Source organism: Anticarsia gemmatalis, chromosome 4 (genome assembly GCF_050436995.1).
Source record: "Anticarsia gemmatalis isolate Benzon Research Colony breed Stoneville strain chromosome 4, ilAntGemm2 primary, whole genome shotgun sequence".
Lineage (NCBI taxonomy): Eukaryota > Metazoa > Arthropoda > Insecta > Lepidoptera > Erebidae > Anticarsia > Anticarsia gemmatalis.
In genome coordinates, this window is record NC_134748.1 from 2930804 (window position 1) to 2949996 (window position 19193).

Sequence of the window (19193 nt, forward strand, 5' to 3'; positions counted from 1 at the left end):
ACTGTTGATAAGACAGGGATATAAACTTAATAGATGAGTCTATAGTTGACGCAATTTTTATTTTATGTATTTATCCGAATATTTGTTTGTTATTTCATTATTTAATAGTGCTATTGTGTTATTTAGAATTGTGTATTACCGGTTTCACTGTTTAGCTAAATTTCGTTTCATTAGTATACTAGCTTATGCCCGCAGGTCTGTCCTAGGTTTAGTTGGAGAAGTTATATTCTTTCCTGGAATAAAATGTAGCATCATCCAAATGAGTTCGAAAGCGACTAAGAAGCTAGCAATTCCAAAATGAAATATAACGATGTGAAAACATTGTATGCTTAAAATCAGTTGTGTATCTTCTTCTAAAGTTATTACACAACAAAAGTCAATATTTAAACTAAACCAAATAATTCGCGATTTCGTAAAAGTAGTTTCGCGTTAAAGTCGATAAATCAGTGCAATTTAATTTAGTACCTAGTAAAACATTGTAAGCGACTGGTTTTATCAAAATTAATGCCTTGTAATAATAAAGTGCTGTAAAACTCAGTATTTTATCAAATAAATGGAACTTAATTTATGTTTGTTGATTACGTTTCTGGCCGCAACGTTTCTAATTGTAATTGCAACGCTGATTAGATATTGGAAAATGTTAAAAACATTAATCTTATTTGTTGCCGTTTGAGAATTAACGCAATTGATTTTTTGCGCGGTTTGTTTTAAACATGTGGTATTATTATATAGCAATCGACAAAAACATAAGGTAAATGGTATTTCTTCCAGATAGAGAGATGATTAATAATGTGTTAACAAAATTGTAAATCATTTGGCCATTGAAAAGAGTGAGTGTGTTTCTTGCTATTTCTTCTCACTTAACTCTCTGCCAACTTTACGAAATAATGGTAGCTTCAGTAATAGTATTAACTATCATAAGTGTCAAAATTTTAATAAATGATTTGTTTTTCAGTGTAGTACAGAATATGTCTGATTGCTGGTATTTAGTACGAGTTAATTGCAATTGCATAATTTTGACACTGAATAAGTACTCTTTTTCAATTAAAGCAAACAAAGAAACAACGTGACCCACTTTCAAAAATGTGTATCAGCATTCTTAATAACGTCGCGTCAAAAGAGGCCACTTCCAGGATTAATTTATATCAATGTGCAATATTTGGTACAAGTGCATTGAATGCGACGCCGCATGAGTCACTCCCCGCTATGGTCGCTTGTGTGGGTGCAACTTCAGAACCGATATTATTTTTTAAACATAACTTATTTATGGCTTTTGGTTATGATGTCATCGGAATTGACAAAAAAGGTAATGTATTTATCACGCATTTGAGTTTTTGTTCGCTTTCGAAGTTTAGAATATACTTACATACACGCCCGTTTATACCTGAAGGTATTGGCAGAAATGGCAAAAAAAATTTTTCGCGCGTTTCGCCATTTACAAACTTAGTCACATGATTGACAATAGGGGGTAAGCCTATTGCCATATACCACGCATCTAATAAAGATAAAAAAATACCAATAGCACTTTGTCCGACTTTAAAAGCGCACCCGAGACCTCTACAGCAGCAATCGTATACTCTAGCGACCGCACCATAGAAGCATTCATCATTCTCGCTTTAGCAGTTTAGAAGATACAGATACGAATACACAAACATCTTATTAAGTCAATCGTTGAAGGCTTTGACGTATTTACAACAGTGTTACTACGGGGGTGGCAGACTTATAGGCGCGTGGGCCGCTTGTCATTGTTGGAGGATCGCGGCTGTTATGACGTCACAATTCACGACACAATGCTCTTGATACTTTGATTATCTGAATCTAAGCTGAGATTTATAGGTCTTAAACATCTGTTGTTGGCACGTTTATGTTGAATGCTTTTTTTTCGATTTTGTGTGGCGATGAAGGTAATGCTAGTTTAAATTTAGAATTATAGACTGTGTGAACTGACTGCTACTGGTTACACCAACAGCGGTTATGAGTTATCATGTTAATCCTTGCTATATCATATATCATAGTGTCTGTACCTCGATTCTGTTCCACTATCGACTACCAACAATCGGCTAGCTATCGAAAAATGATGTATGACATTCGGTTCAGCGCCTCTAGCGGGCGTCGTAGAAACAATTTTGGCAGTACATTTTAAAAGTCTCGGTGTCAATGGTTCCAATTGTAAAGAATCGTGCTATTGAAAAAGTTCATATTTAACGCCGGACAGAGGACCTGATGAGATTTTCATACAAACACTAGCTGACCCGCGCAACTTCGCTTGCGTCACCTAAGAGAATGGGTCAAAATTTTCCCCGTTTTTGTAACATTTTTCGTTTCTACTCCGCTCCTTATGACCGTAGAGTGATGTTATATAGCCTATAGCCTTCCTCGATAAATGGGCTATCTAACACTGAATTTTTCAAATCGGACCAGTAGTTCCTGAGATTAGCGCGTTCAAACAAACAAACAAGCAAACAAACAAACAAACTCTTCTGCTTTATAATATTAGTATAGATTTCTTGATAGCTAGTTGGTTATCGATAGTAGGTAATGGTAGAGAGACTACCTCTACTTTAACTTTTACGACTCTAGAGAATCATGCTACTGCTATGCCATTTTACTAAATAAACGGGTGACAGCTTCATTCAATGATTTCATGTCCAAAATCTTGTTTGTGGGTGTCAATGTGTAAATGCGAGGTTATAAGCACGTTATAACAGTGATCAGTTGCAACATCGAATGCAGATGAAACTGTTTATGTCCGGTAGCTATTATCGTTTGTATTTATTGATATAGCCTAGTATTATATTACCTTTGGCTGTCTTAAAGAAGTATAATGGTTACAAAAATAAAATGCTGCTTTCAGGTTTTCTTAAGTTTGTGTTTAGAAGCTTGTTATTGCTGCTGTAGGTTCGCCATTATCGGTTCTTAAATATGCTTTAAAGAACAAAGCCTATTTAATAAGAATCATTGTACTCTGCCTTCAATGAACAGCGAAATTTACTGGTACTTCGCTATATCAAATCCAGTCCAACTTAATGCGCCATTTCTGTTGCTTTCTGTACCATTCCCTACAAAGGTTGAAAGGCAATCAGATCGGGAGTCTTAATGTTGCGCGTGCGCTCATTAACTGAGCGGCCGCCAGTTACGACTTCATTAGGGACCATCATTGCCATCTGATAACATTGCCGATCGAGCCATTCAGATCGCCATCAACTGAACAACTCAATGGACTTTTTCGTCTTTGAAAGTTAGAGAAATCTCTTGATGAACCGCTTGGTGAAATTAACGACGATTTTAAAGGCTACATATATACATACATCTTTCCCAGTCATGTACGTAGAGACCAGAGAACGCCACTTGGTACGATCCTTACTTACTTCTACTGGTTCATTCATATCCACATCCATACATCAAATGGTTATTGTGGACCTAACATAACGAACACTACGCAATACATACGTACATCTTACCCGTAGGGGTAGGCAGAGAAAAGAGAATGCCATTTGTACGATCTTTATAAACTTCCCTTGCTTCATTCACATCCATACATTGAATAGGTATTGTGAATCTAACTAACGCTAGGCAATCATGGTATGCTGATTATACAGCCTTTCTTGCATTCGCAGAAACGTATGCAGAGCGTAAAAATTACAAAACATTACCCGTATTTCTATACAAACACCGTGAAACACCATGATCACACGCACTAGATATCCCGTTCGCGGGACTCCCATCAGCTGGATAATTGTTTCGCGAGTCAGCTGGCCATTACGATAACGGTGCGCCGGCGCAGCGCCCGACGTCCGCCGAAACTAGCCGATCATTCCCGAACGTGAAGCTAACGTAATTACTAACGCTGTACGATTGTAAACTCGTACTCGTACTTAATATCTTTTCTTAGAAAGAATTCTCGCTCGGAAAGCAATGTTATTATCCTAGGAAACGTTTTATTGTTAACAAACAAGCAGTTTGAACGTTTTAACTTTACAAATAAACGATATTTCGATTTCCTTGTTTATATTTACGGTTCATTTTCTTAATTTTTTTTATACAATGCTTTACTGTACATAAATAAACCACAGTATTTTAACATGTTCCTAAAATTTCATCGCGGTCCATGATAGTGAGTGCCACTTCAGTGTCCTTTATTTCCAACATCCAACCTCATTGCACACTTCCCTTAACAAGTAAATAACTATTACAAAACCGTAACGACGTAAGCGCTGGTACTTTATATTGCTCGTGATTAATCAGCGCAGGTCAAAGCGCGAGCTGCATTTGCATATTTAACAAGCTCGGGTTAGTGTGTAATATCTTTAAATGTCGTAGCATTTAGGTACTTTGGACGTATTGACGTTTTATTAATGCTTTGAGCACAATGGTGTGATAAAGAGGTTTGATTGTTTGTTTGTCGTATGGTTAGTGGTCAACCTAGTGTCAAAGTTGTTCAAGCCGCCCGAGAGGCCTTTGACGTGGCTTAACGACTGTTATCTTAGTAGACAACAACCGGGACCGACTTTTAACGTGCCCTCCGAAGCACGGAGACGCCCAGTGATAGAGGTGGTCAACACGGACTAAAACGTAGCTAGGTTTTTGATGATCTCAAACTATAATTTTCAATCTTGTGTGTCATTTGTGATTTATGTCTGCAGAATGCCTTGCACCACAAGATTATAATAGCTTCATTGACTACCGAGTGTTGATCCTGAGTTAAGTGCTATTTTCCACACTAAAATATACCACGTCGAAATACTATACTTGAAATTAACTTTCTATCGTACAAGTAGAGGCTAGTAAGAAGATGGTGGCAGTAACTCTCACTGATTCATAAACAATCAGACTCTAACTATGTTTGGAACGAAGAGGCTATGGTTGCCAATAGTTATACTAGCCATAAAGATAGCACTTTGGTACAAAAAAATATCATATCCCTTCCACCTCCTTTTATGAAGACATAAGCAAGAGTTTAATTTAATGCCGAAACGTAAGTATCAAATAGTTACGCTAATCCTACGCTATTTAAATAGCATAATCATAAATGCCTTTTTAATTTCAATCTGCCAATTTATTTAGTTGTCTTTTTGCTGTTCAGTGACATCGCATTGTCACAGTCGTCCAATGATTTTTTTAAACATCGAAACCTAAAAGTTTATTATATTTTTTTCATTTTTTTTGTGGCCAGTGCAATGGCATTATCAGTCTTTCAACGACTAATAATGTAAACGCATTGAACCATAGATCCATGACAGCAAACAAAGACAAAAGTGCTAAGTCCTTCACAATACTAGAATTACAAACAACCCTAAAGGGTTAGTAACATGAACCGGGGAAGGGTTGAACCCTTTGTAATGTACTAATCACGTAATGCCGTATTTGTAGGGATTAACTGACAAAGGGACATTGTTGTATTGTTACTGATGCTTAATTGAACTTTGTGCATTTGAGGGGTTAATTTATGCGTGATATATTAAGGTACATTATAGTGCAAAACTTTTCTAGTTAGGGCTAGATGAATTCATTTTATGTTACAAAAAACAGTCACTGCTTTGTTTTCTGCAGTTTTGCAACGTGTAAAATTTTGCTAAAATAAAAATAGTCAGTGCGAAAGCTACCCAAATAATACAAATACTTAAACAATAAATTAATCCAATAGTCTACCATTTTCCTAGTTTTTATAATTAGCCCAAAACTGTGTTTATCATATTAGCAGTTTCTCGCACAGCTATGCTCTATGGGACCCGACTAGACCAATTGTTTTACATAGTCCTCTACATGTAAATGTAGCTGTCATACACAAACAACATCGTTAGCGTATTAAAACATACACAAAGATCTTCGAGCAATTACCAATTCCGGAGGTGTGCGTACAGTTGCAATAAATCATATTACCAAAAATTATTTGATTCACTCCGTCATGTCGTCATGTGTTGATCCTGCTCATATCTTTGTTTCGAAGCCACAGTGAGGTACCGTATTTTTGTTATAAAAGGACAAGGGGTCACTCCCCTCTACAACGATAACTGTTCGTGTAATAACAAGGTTTTTGTTTTGCGTGCAAGTATTGTTAGCTTTAGGGCTGTCTGCAGCTAATATACTCGTACCTTAGAATTATTAATATTTTTACAGAAAAAAATTAAAATTATATAAACAAGCTATCTACTTTTATTAAGGTGCTTTAAAATAACAGTTTACCGTGCTCATTACCTTAGTTCTTTTTCTTAAGCTTAAATAGGAAAGGGAAGTTACGAGTAGAAAGATATTGGTCAAAAGAGTACCTCAATATTAAATGAGTAATAAATATGACCCATTTAATGTTGAGGTTTTATTGTCGTGTGTAAAACCACTATAATAACGATTAAAACCTTTATTTGTTTCGTGTAACACAAAAATAAAGAAACAATAAATCTCACTGATTTATCTAAACGTAGTTATAACGACATAAAAGGCACAAACACGGGTCAAATTAAAATACTTCCTATTACAACACTGAAGTACGTAGTATTAATACAGTACTAATATAGCAACCCTAGTAAGGTTGGAGGTGCAAATGCCAAAACTTGCAAATTATCTACGGTCGTGAGGTAAGTTTGAGCAATCATTGGCAACGCAACACTCATCGAATGCCTCCACGTTTGTAAGTTGCACCTCCCCTTGCCATTGTGAGCGGGTGATTGGTGTTTGTGTTGCACCCGGTGCAAATATTGAGGACATTTCTTTGTTTTAACTTGTAATATTGAAGATATTGAAGTAGTGATGCAATTTCGTGTTGACTGTTTGATCATAATTCAAGTTTCGTAGATTTAGTAGGTATAGTTTAGTTGGTAAGAACGATTGATTCGATTATCATTTGCAAGTGATCATGGAAGCAGAAGTGATTTTTATCTTGTCAATCAAGTTAAGCTATCTACAGATCTTTCCATTATTTACTGTAGTTCAGCTTAATCTAGTCCTATTGTCGTGTTTAGTGAATATTAAGATATTATAATACGTTAAAGCTCCTTTCAAATTATGTTGATATTTAATATTAATCCGCTTCGATCTATTTTCTTTTTATGCAAGCAAGTCTGAATTGAGTTCTAAAATAATTAAATATTCTAACCACGTCAATCATTAAGGAACAATAACATCTTTAATAAAAGAAAGTGATTGAAGGAAGTCATATGCGGTTCACGTTAACTGGTGCTGTATCATCACCAATCAGCGACACCTATACACTTCGTGCTCCGGGTAGTGAGTAACACAGCACAACGTGACTGGCATCACCGACCATCGGATTTGAATAAATAAATCACGTTCCATCCCGACTCATTTGTTAGCACTAGAGAGAAAGCCGTTCGATTCAACGCCTCAGCTGCAATCATAAACCTAATCTAGCTTTTACCACTTTATGTGCACTACGTGTGCAGTTAGTTGGTAAGAAAGTTGCCCAATTTCTTCATCCTTTTACAGAGATGTGTATGAGAAAGTTTTGAGGTTGTCTCGTTTCCGGCTCAGTGTCATCAAAATTGATACGATCTGGTTACGACGTTCACACCTGGCGTCCCCACATTTATTAGTGTGATACGATCGGTTAAGCACGGTAATAGAAGTTAATTAATAAAGGCCCTTTTAATTGAGATCTTTAAGTGCCTTGTGTATTGAATAATGTCATGGTTAGCTCAATCGGAAGCGATCAGTGCGTAACAAGCTATGATGCGGTCAATTAATACATAGAACGGCATAGTTATACTAGACCAAGCAGTTTTGTATCATGACGTACATATTCTTACTTTAGTTTCGGCTGTCTTTCCTGTTAGGTCACTATAATTTAATCAAATAATTTATTAATTTAATGGAATTGCTGGCATATGATAGTCGTTATAATGTCTGATTCTACCACTAGCTCGGAAAAAGGGTAGAATTTACTAGGACGCAGTTTTTACTAAAATAAGGCAGAACTTAGTAATATCTAGATTCTAAGAGCCACAGTTTTTCGGCAATCTTAATGCTTCCGTGCTTCAAGTTGCGTGCGAGCATTTAAACACAAATAAAACTTTATTAGTAACAAAACTGTAAATAATAAACTATCAGTTATTACGTATTAATCGTGTAACACAGAATTACAATGTAGTGGCAATAAAGATGCAGTAATCATAAGTGCTAACACAGTTTTATGCAATAAATGTCCAGTGTAACACAGTCGGTACGAGTCGGTTCCGCCATCGTAAAGTCCGCGCGGATTATAAAGATACAAACGCTTAGGCATTTATTTATGTAATGCTTTTGACGTTTTAGTGTAAGGTTTAAATAGAAATCTAATGTGAGATAGTATGTTATTTATGCAATAAGTGCATATTATTTAAGTAGCAGATTAGATACAAGTTTATTGGCTCCAGCAGTATTCAGATAAATTTTGATCAACGTACATATCCATAGTATCTCTTCCTGGAAATCTAGCTAGGGAAAAGCTGATTTGTAATTAATTATAAAAAGATGAAAGAACTCTTAGAGGTTATCATCTTTTTAATCGCCTTTATAGTAAATGATATCTAAACATTTCTTTATACTATGTTAACTACGAAAAGTCTTCAATGCACTTAGGCCTAGACGAAGTAACCAATAACCCGGTACAATAAGGTAATAATAACACTTAAGTATTAACATAAACCATCGAAATCCCATATTTTTAGTGCTTAGTTGGGTTTGGCACCAACGACCACTTGCGGTCGAAACCGTCTATACAACTTGGGTAACATTTTGTTAAAGCTCAGCTACTACACCAAAAACAGGTCACAATCCTTGAAGATCATCCATCTACTCGACTAACGAACTAGATTATTCGCGAGTACATACAAAAACCTTGATCTCTGACGTCTCAACACCAATTAGTTAGTTCATTAGATTAATACAGATGCTCGTAATTTGGAGCACGGCAATTTGTACGTGATTCATCTTTATGTTATTTATTATAGAACACGTAAACAAGTGTATCATCAACGTCAGATGTAAATCAACTTATAAAGTGAGTTGAAAAATAATTTATTTAAATAGATTGAGATTTGACTAGGGATGTGCGAAATCTGTCTTGAGTCTAGTGCAGGGGAATAATTTGGTCATTATTTTTCATAAGTTTTGCTTTCCTTCTAAGTGAGAGTAGTATTGAAAGACAATTATGAAAATGACTTAAATTAAAGCCTATATGCCTGAAGTCGTTTCCGAAAATGTATTTTAAACCATTAATGATGACTACATCAACTGCCTTATGAACTTGGCGTAAGCTTGAACAATCGTATTCGTGTTTTGTTTTTCTAAATGACCCGTGTAGACCTTGGTAGTTTTTAACTTGGTTGAAAGGGTACGAAATAATATGGACTAACTAGTCTGAGTTTATTCTTTCTATCTATATATTAAATTAGCCCACTTAAACCTTCTATTGAGTTTGTTGTACTTTTCTAGCATAGTCATTTTAATCATATTCCAATAAAATACATGCAATGCAGAATTATTCAATGATTTATCATTATACAACAATTTTCTTTGGTCCTACATAAATGGCTCTAATTAGTAATTATGACAAGGTTTATTACGTTTGTGCACACCTGATGCAGGTCATTTACATAGTCTAGCTTCCAACTGTCACATTACATTGCCATATATCATAATGGATTTGCATCGCGTATGGCTTTATATATTTGTTGTTATGTATCTTAGATACTGGCCATTGATGATTATTACATTATTTTCTGCCCGTAATTTTGTTAACTTCGACGAATTTTGAGAGTAAAAATTGTTATAGCCTGTCGTTATCAAGACTGTAAATTAGCTATGTGCCAAATTTCATCTAAATCTGTTCTTATTTTTGTCTGATGGAATAACGAAACATCCATACTTCCGTAGGTACCTAGAAATTAAGCTTCTTATTCACCTTACAAATTAAGCTTCTTATTCACCTAGAAGACTAAAAACATTCGCGATATCTTCTAAGTTTGCTGTAGGAAAAATGATAAAAAATATCAGTAACGTGGAATAACATCAACATTTTCTTTCTGACCGGAAAGCATGACATATTACTGCAAACTTGCAGAGTCTTATACGCTGCAACTTAGACCACCGGAGTAACTACCAACGAATTGGAAATTCAAATGAAGCTTTCAACACTAGTGATACAAAGGCACAAAGCAACACAATTACCTTTTTAAACACGCTCATCACCTCGTATCCTTGTAAACAAATTGTAGTTTTTACAAACAAACCAATTTGTGCTGAGCCGGAAGTTTCATATTGTCATAATTGTTCAACTAGGTGGTGATTCATGCGTCTAAATGTACAGTAATTGATATCACTTTTTACCATCATTATGATATAATAATCTAGGCTAGATAAATGGTATATCACACCTCTGATAGCTTTCTTAAAGCCTTTAATATATTATGAGTAATCGGTAATGGATGTAAACTTGCTACTATTGAAATACATAAAGTTTATTAAGCTTTTTGCTTCTAGTTTTCTTAAAACGCACTGTTAGGTTTTTTATTATTCTAAGGGTAAAAACAAAAAACTTTTTCTTTATATTTTCTAATCTTCCAGCCCTAGCAAGGCAATGTTACCTTTGAAAATGTCATTTAAAATTTCAAATATAATTTAACGCTTCTCGACCTCGGTTCGATACACGAATCATGTATTGATATATCTGAATAACATCAATCTAGTAGTGTTGAAAACTTCACCAGTCATAACAGGAACCCTTTTTCCGTTGGTCCATTCTCCAAATCTGTCAGTCCCCATCTTTCAAAGCGCGCTACAATCTGACCACACGCATTAACCCGCGCCCGTAGTTCACACAGTGTCGAGGTCACGCTATCTTCATCTGTCTCAAGCTGTTAATATTCGCGCCGCAGACCGACGCCGCGACGTACACTTTGTCGCGACTGTCGGCACCCTTATCTGTATGATCAGCGTTTCACTGGGCGAAATCTTGTGAATGTTTCGTATTTTATGTACAATTTGGTGTCCTTGGCATTGTAGAATTCAAAAATGATTTTTTGACTGTTATTTAAATTTTAAAATAGAACCTAGAAAGAATGTATCACAAGAGCAATTCACTTAAAAAACATAGGATTATTTGCAATCAGCTTAGAAAACTATTTTTTAATCATCTTACTATCCGAATATTACTTTAGAATCGTGTCACCGGGATATTTAGTGAAAGTTAAAGTTTCAGCTCAACCAATCTGGGGGCACGGAAGTGCCCCCGCAAGTCGAGCAAAAAAAAAGCGGCACGGCCGTAACATCCTTTTCTCGAAGCAATTCGGGCTATTTTTGACACCCCTATAATTTCGTTGTGGATAAAACAAGAAGCCTGGATTTTCAGCAAGTAATTAGTCATTGTATAAACACGGTATATTTAAAGTTTCAGTCAATTTGAACCAGTAGTTTAAGAATGACAACTTGTTAAAATTTTGAATTTTGTCACTCACTGATTCACTGACTCACTGACTCACCGATCATCAAAAGTCTAAGGTACTTCTAGTAGACTTAGAAGCTTAAAATTTAGAATACAAATAGGGTTTAGTGTCTTAATCATGGGAAAAATTAAATATTTTCTAATTTCGGTCCAGTTTTCTAAATACACCAACTGCAACAATAACTTTGTAATCCCATATAAATGTATAAGATTACAAGGCTACATTTGCAGTTAATAAATTATTATTACTGTAGAAAATAAATAGGTGTAAATAGGTACCTACTATATGAGGCACAACGGGAGGGTGTATAGGGTGGGTAAGGGTGTTTAGCCCATGAAACTTAACAACATTCCCATAGGAAAATATGTTGAATAATGAAAAAAAAAATCGTCTTTCTATACAAATTGGACTTATGTATGTTCGCTCTACAAAAAGAAGTGAGATGCCATCAAAACCATTCTGTAAAAACCTCAAGTCTCGCCGTAAAAAGTGGTGAGATCTATATAATACCAAGTCGATTAATCTATTTAGTCTCTACTTAAAGGACCTTCTGTCTTAAGTTATTACGTATGTTATTATCATGACAATTAAAAAAAACCTTTAAAACAAATAGATCGACTTGGTCATCGCAAGAAAACACAAATTCGCCATTAACATTTCAGGAGCATTAACTTCTCGTCGTGCTGTGTAGTGTGATCATGCGATGACCAGGTCGGTCTATTTGTTTTAAAGGTTTTTTTTAATTGTCATGATAATAACATACGTAATAACTTAAGACAGAAGGTCCTTTAAGTAGAGACTAAATAGATTAATCGACTTGGTATTATATAGATCTCACCACTTTTTACGGCGAGACTTGAGGTTTTTACAGAATGGTTTTGATGGCATTTGATTGTTTTGGGTTGTTTTTTTGGCTAGCGAAATCTGATCTGTGCAAGGGGGTTTTAATGTCACAAATTCCTTATAAACCATCCCATTTACTCTGATGGTATTATCACAATCTGTCAGGTATCCACCAACTGCCTAATTTGGTAATCAATAATCTTAAATTTCTCGCGTCTTATAATTACTAGAAATTATTCTTTTCACATCTGTATGAGGCGTATTATTTGTCGTACGGTTCTCTTGAAGTGCAATCAAGTTATTATCACCATTCATTCGACGCTTAAGAATTAATAGCCACGTTTAAGTAAACTTTCTTCGCCTTATGTTCTGTTTTTTGTCGCAATTTTATTGAAAAGGGCCGATTTCTTTAATCGCTTTACGTTAAATGTCTTTCAAGCTGATGCACTTTAAAAGTAGGCCAACGAATACATTGTACTTAAATGTTACAAATAAAAAATACAGAAAAAAGAAACAAAAAATAGTTATTTATTTGTTACCTTACACTAACACTATCTACTACACATATAAGTTATAGGTACATTAGAATGAATGCTGATTGGACAGCGACTAATAAAAAAGGTTTTTTTTTCTTTCAAATTCAAATTAGACAAACTTAATATTCTAAATTGACAGTATTACAATTTCAAATTTGGGACATCCAACCCTTCGTCCGCGGCAGTGTCATTCGCCCCGCGTATTCTCTAGGGTGGTCCTTACCCCTCATTAATGTGCGCCACCGGTACGCGCCGCGCGATAATTACCTGTGCCGTGAATACTAAATTAATTCTTTGGAAAAAAAAGATCTAGAAAGGAGCATTAACAAACATATTGATGAACGGTTATAGTCGTTATTTTTATACAGAAAATAAATCAAGCGCCCCCTGGTGTTTGATAAAGGAACTATTCATTTTTATGGATACCCACCTTCACACAACTCGTATTTTTGGAAGGTGTTTGCCACGATCGTGTGTTATTAAACAAAAGTTTTGTAATAATGCTACTGTTTTCAAATCACGTCGAGTTTTTTGTAACGTGTTCGAACTTTCCCACATTTCATAATTATCTGCTCTACTAAGATCTCTGAAGTTATCTTAAACGCGATCTTGCGCATTAAACAAACAAATGGAATCTTTTAATCTTGTGAATTTGACATTGTTTGTTTCTTAGAACTTTACACGTGTTTGTATTATTAAGCTTTCTGTAGATGCCAATTCCTTGCCAAAGACTGTATGTTGTATGATTTTAAAAAAGGTAATTTTGTATAATAATAAAGGTGTTTGTTTATGACCTTACTTTTATTTTAATATACTTTCTCTGTGGGATAAGGTATTCTCATAAAAACCACAAAGAATATTCGTTTTTCGTTGATCATAGAGAGCCTACTGCTGTGAAAGTTTCAGGAGTCATTGTTAAGAAAAATGGGCCCTTAAGGTGTTCATGGTACTTAGTAGTAAGGGTATCGTGTAAGTTGTCAGCAATAGAGATGTAATAAATCTACATGTTACAATAATTAACTCGGCTCTCGTATAAATGAACATTTTGATTGAACCAGTTCTAACATTTATAGAGTCCAATATACTCGAGTGTTTAACTAGAGACATTCTAATTGATTTACTGTGGCCATATAAAACTGTTTATATTATCACATGCACGTATTTTATAAAGTACCCTTTAAATATTACTAGCGTACCTACCGCCCTGACATCACCCAGTATTTCCATTTTCAGTAAGTTTTTAACCGGTGGACCGTTTAATAATGCGTTCAGTAGATTTTGAGTTTGAGCTGGTTTTTTAGTGGCCAATGCGATTTTTATAATTTTTTGCTTTATAAATATTGTACACTTTACTTTTTTTCGTCGTTATGAAGCAGGAAATAAATATATAGGTACAAATAAGTCCAAAGGTGTGAAAATGACACTACACTATAATTACTTTAATTGAGACAAGATTTGATAAGATAAATATTATAACATTTTTTTAAATTTATGAAGTCTTACTGAGAAAAATATTCACAGGAAATGTGATTTACATTTCATCCCTTTCTGTCAGTTCTTTTTAGTTCTTATCTTTTAAATAAGGGGTGCGTTGAAAAACGATATTTGTATGCAAATATTCTAAGTAGATTAAAGTGAGTTTGCTCTTTTGAAATATTATTATGTAAATTTTAATCATGTACTTATTTTTCTAATGTTTACTAATCATTTGTTTATAAATACCGAACAAAAAACGAAAATAGGATCGAGTAACTTCGTTTTCATTATTATTTCGAATGTAAAACTAAGGTTAATGATTTGTTGACTTAAAAAATCTAGGTTGGTTGCACATTCCACTTTTGAATATAAGTTACTAGCTGACCCGGCAAACGTTGTTTTGCCATATATATAAAAAAAAATACTGTGTGTGAAAAATAGATGTTGACCGATTCTCAGACCTACTCAATATGCTCACAAAATTTCATGAGAATCAGTCGAGCCGTTTCAGAAGAGTACGGTAACTAACATTGTGACTTGGAAATTTTATATATTTATTAAGATATTCACAGAAGTTATCATTACGTTTCTGCCAACACCGGTAGTGAAACAGATCCGAGCAATCTTATGCAAGAATACGATATATTTCCCCGAGTGCATTCACCCCGACATACCTATACATATTTTAATAATAATAGGAAAATTGCTACTGCAGGCTATCATAAACGAATAGGTTTACTTGGGGTTACCCACGCGACCCTAACTTAACAAAACACGACATGCAAAAATACACCTTCATGTAAACCAATAAAGTCCATTTTTCTTTGTTGTGTGTGCTACTCTGGGGATGTCAAACGCGCATGCGTTAATTTTGGAGGGAAAAACGTATACAGTGTTGCCATAGCAACCGTGTGTTGCACACTCATAGTAGGTTCATAACTTTATCAGTGATCGAACTTGAGTTGTGTAAATACAAGTGAATGAAGCCTTAAGTGCTGTGATTGGTGTTCTGAAGTACGTATTTATCTGTGTTTTATCAGTTTATCCTTTTTTATAGCTATTGTTTCGCTTTGATGTGACGACAGATGTTCTTGAACTCATTATTTAGTCATAAATGTGCAGTTTCATTAGATTAGAGATAGCGTTGTTGCGTATTGTTTTGCAGTTGCTTTATAAATGTAGATATTTTGTATGTGATTTCTTTTCGACGACCTTTATAAGGATTTTTTATCGTGAAATTTGTTTTGAAAGTGTCTGTAGTTTCGTTGCTCGTAAATAAATTGTGAAGTAAATATTTGGCGCGGAAAATTCACAGTAGGGTGGCGACTTAGTTGTGATAGAGTTAATTGTGCCTTAGGCAAGTCAGGAGTTTTAACTATCAATTAGTACTTAAGTTTACATTGGGATACCTTAGATGGCTTTCTTTATTTACGCAGTAAGAGAAAATGGCCTAGTAATTAGTGTAATTAAACAGAGAATTTAAAACCTCTAAACGCGAACACTTCAGTACTTAAATAAACCAACAAGAAAGTATTTAACGACAAAAACAAAGGCTTTAACGCAGGAATAATGTCAATAAACGTCTTTGCAAAGATCGTCTAGCCTTAACGATAGCAAACACTGGCCAATAGCCATATATTTGAACAAAACGCACTACAATAAATTTCGATGGCCATAAACATACAAACCCCGGGTCTTAATTAGCGGGTAATGAATCCGTGGGTATACCCGTTTGGGATGCGCCTTGAAAGGAAATAGCATTGAAGGGTAAAATGTTTCTTCATTATGAGTATTCAAGACGATTGTGGTGGTTATTGTTTGGATTCTCGAGTCATGTTTGTTTGGTTTTCGATTTTTTATTGTGGACTATAGGTATTTTTGGCTAATTAGCAAATATTTTCTTAGTCTAGTAGGATGTGTTTGTATCATAGTAGTTAGAGCTACCAAGAGTTTTCATAAAATTATTATTGTTTGTAAATCATATCGCAAGACAGTCGGGAACTGTAATTTCATTATCTTCTTTTCTTCTTTCTTCTTTAATCTATGTTTACAAATAGTTCATAAACTCTGTACAACACTGTAAACATGTACAGTTTATGACCAAGCAATTGAAAAACTACACTGCTGAACAAAATGACAATAAAGTTTCCAGTGTTGCCACACCACAAAAAAACTAATCCATAGCATAAAACCTTCAATAAACAACAGACAAAGATTACAAAGCTCCATCCTATTTCCAGAGCCATGTTTCTCACTTTAAGCATCACTGGGTCACTATTGTGTTTGTCAATTAGACCTCTCAACTGGTTAATTGGTGGCATCGCTTTGAACCTGTTATTCAAGTAGCCGCTACCCTTCCGTTTTGTTTTTATTTCAACGTAAATCCGTTTAAAAACCGGCCTTTTTGGTTACCAAGTTTACGGACACAGATTGATATTTTGAAAAAGGTTTATGATATTTTTTTAAACGATTGCGTTCAAATTTCGAACGTTGTAATTATTCAGCCAATATCCCATTTTTTTTAGTTTATATGCAAGAATAGATATTAATTTATACTGGGTTATATAAAACCTTGTTCATTAGGCATGTCAATTTCATGTTTTGAAGACAGAAGTAATAAATTAATTACTCATTATATCATTATTTCAATATTAAAGAGAATCTGACGGTAAGTAAAGTACCGTATTGTTTCTTTTTTAAATCTGAAGACTAGATTTCTTCAAGATTTCAATGAGAATTACGATGTTTCGAATTTAATAACATACAATGTTGACGTGACCACAATCACGTAAAATAGAATGATCTATCAATATTTCTAAGAAGTATTCGCGTAGGAATAATTCAAGGAATACATACATTATTTGGAACGAAAATGACGACTGATTCAAAGAGCTAATAAACACGTTTCAAAATAAAACTAAAATAAACATATTTCTTATTTTAAATAGAAAATAGTAAAGTTCAATTACCTGTTATACATACCTGCTATTAGATAGGCGAAAGTAAAATATAGTTGGTTGCTACTCTTTCAAGCAATACTGACTAAGTTTATAACCTAGGTAACATATTATCAGATACTTTTTATCAACATTAAAGTTAAGCGTGTTATAGTTTATTTATTATTCGTTCAAACTAAAACAGACTGACTGCATCCGTGGCGCAGTGGTTTTGGTTGCCACGCCGCTAAAATCAGTTATTTGTATGTTTCTAAAAGTCCCCGCGACACAAGAGCAATTTTTAGTGCTAAAGAAGAGAAAGAAAAAAAAAGAAAGACTAAAAAAAACACACAAACGAATTATAACCTGAAATAAAGGAAAGTACATATTTAACCAAAGGAACCTAACGTAGATAAAATTATGAGCACAAGCTAGCTACTAGTTTGTTCTATGCGTTTTGCTGACGATTTTTACGAACAAATAAATTCAAAATCTTTTGTATACTATTCACGACAACGAATATAAATAGACAAGGAGATCATTTATCATACAGGTTACGCATAGACGGCTGCGTCACCGGCATACAAAGAAAAGACCTAGAAATATTCACTGTACAAAAATATATGAAACAGATCTATCAATCAAGTTGTATGTATGTACTCGTAGGTATACTATTTAAAGGATGTGATCTTATGGAACCTCTTTCAAAGACTAGTTGACAAAATAATCTGGTGAAATGTTTGGCAATTTAAGCAGCACTTAGCCTGAAGAATTGTCCAGGGTTCCGTGAACTATTAGAGATTTAGACAACTTAACATTTTTAGCATGGGCAGTAAATAGATTATCACTTCTTTGTAGTATAGGTACCAGTTTATAGACTTTCGGGAATGCACATAAAACATCTTCTTCGTTTATTGTTCATCCAGAGCAGCTTAAAAAACTATAAGGCTACTAAAACTACTATTAAGAATAATCTTATACATATTAGAAATATACCAACAGCATTTAGTTACACCCGGGAAATGAACCAGGGATTATTTGTCAGCAGTCGGATATACAATACCGCGCCACAGAGGCAGTCTAACCTAACCTAACTAGACTAATACATCAAATATCTTTCTTCAGAGCGTTCAATAGTTGACATTGTACATTGGAATCTTTCTATTTACAAATAAACAAACAGCACAGTTGTAAACAACTCATTGGAATAGCGGAACACATTTCTCTTCTTCCAATCAGATAATATGCGTATGCAAATTGCGTGATGATTTACAAAATAGCACGCCATAAAACAAGCAAACCCGTTATGCAATGATATGTAATATTCATGTAACCACGGCATGTAACCATTTTTTGTACTAGATCGGGATTTTGAACTTTTTAATAACAAACGTTGGCCAAACGTTGAGCTAACATTTGCGTATAAATAAAACTCCGTCTAGAAGTTGTCTTAAATCGGATGCTATTGCTAATAGATGACTAAATAGAGTCGTCTCTTGTTTAATAATACTCCTAGTTTTTCGGTTAAAATATGATAATACCTCATACCCCTGAATAGCGGGACTTAAGTATCCTAGTACGCGATAAGTTTAGCGTAATAAAGTCTCTGTCTACATAAAGACACAGGTACCTCTACCTACAGGGTGTGTACTCTACCTGGACATAATTACCCAAAAGCGGAACATTTTTATTCTTGCTAGGGACTACGGGATTCACACCTTAAAGCGGGACAATCTCGCGTAAAACTGGCCGTATGGTCACCTAATTTATTATTCATATCTGTTAATAGCAACACTGAATAAATGCTATCTAGATCTATTTTCACACTATTGTAAGTGTTTTAAATGCGCCGTGGGTGTGGCTGAATGAATACACCTTCCTACTCCATCGACTTGTAAATCTAGAAATTGATTCATAATACAACATTCAACGTTTGATTGTGTTATGATATGAATCATAATTTATTA

General features: G+C 34.6%; 1 protein-coding gene across 9 annotated transcripts in view; it reads left to right on the forward strand.

The window, feature by feature from the left end:
• The window catches only part of LOC142972231 (rho GTPase-activating protein 23-like), a 387583-nt gene that overhangs the window by 63258 nt on the left and 305132 nt on the right, over window positions 1-19193 (forward strand). The window lies entirely within an intron of this gene.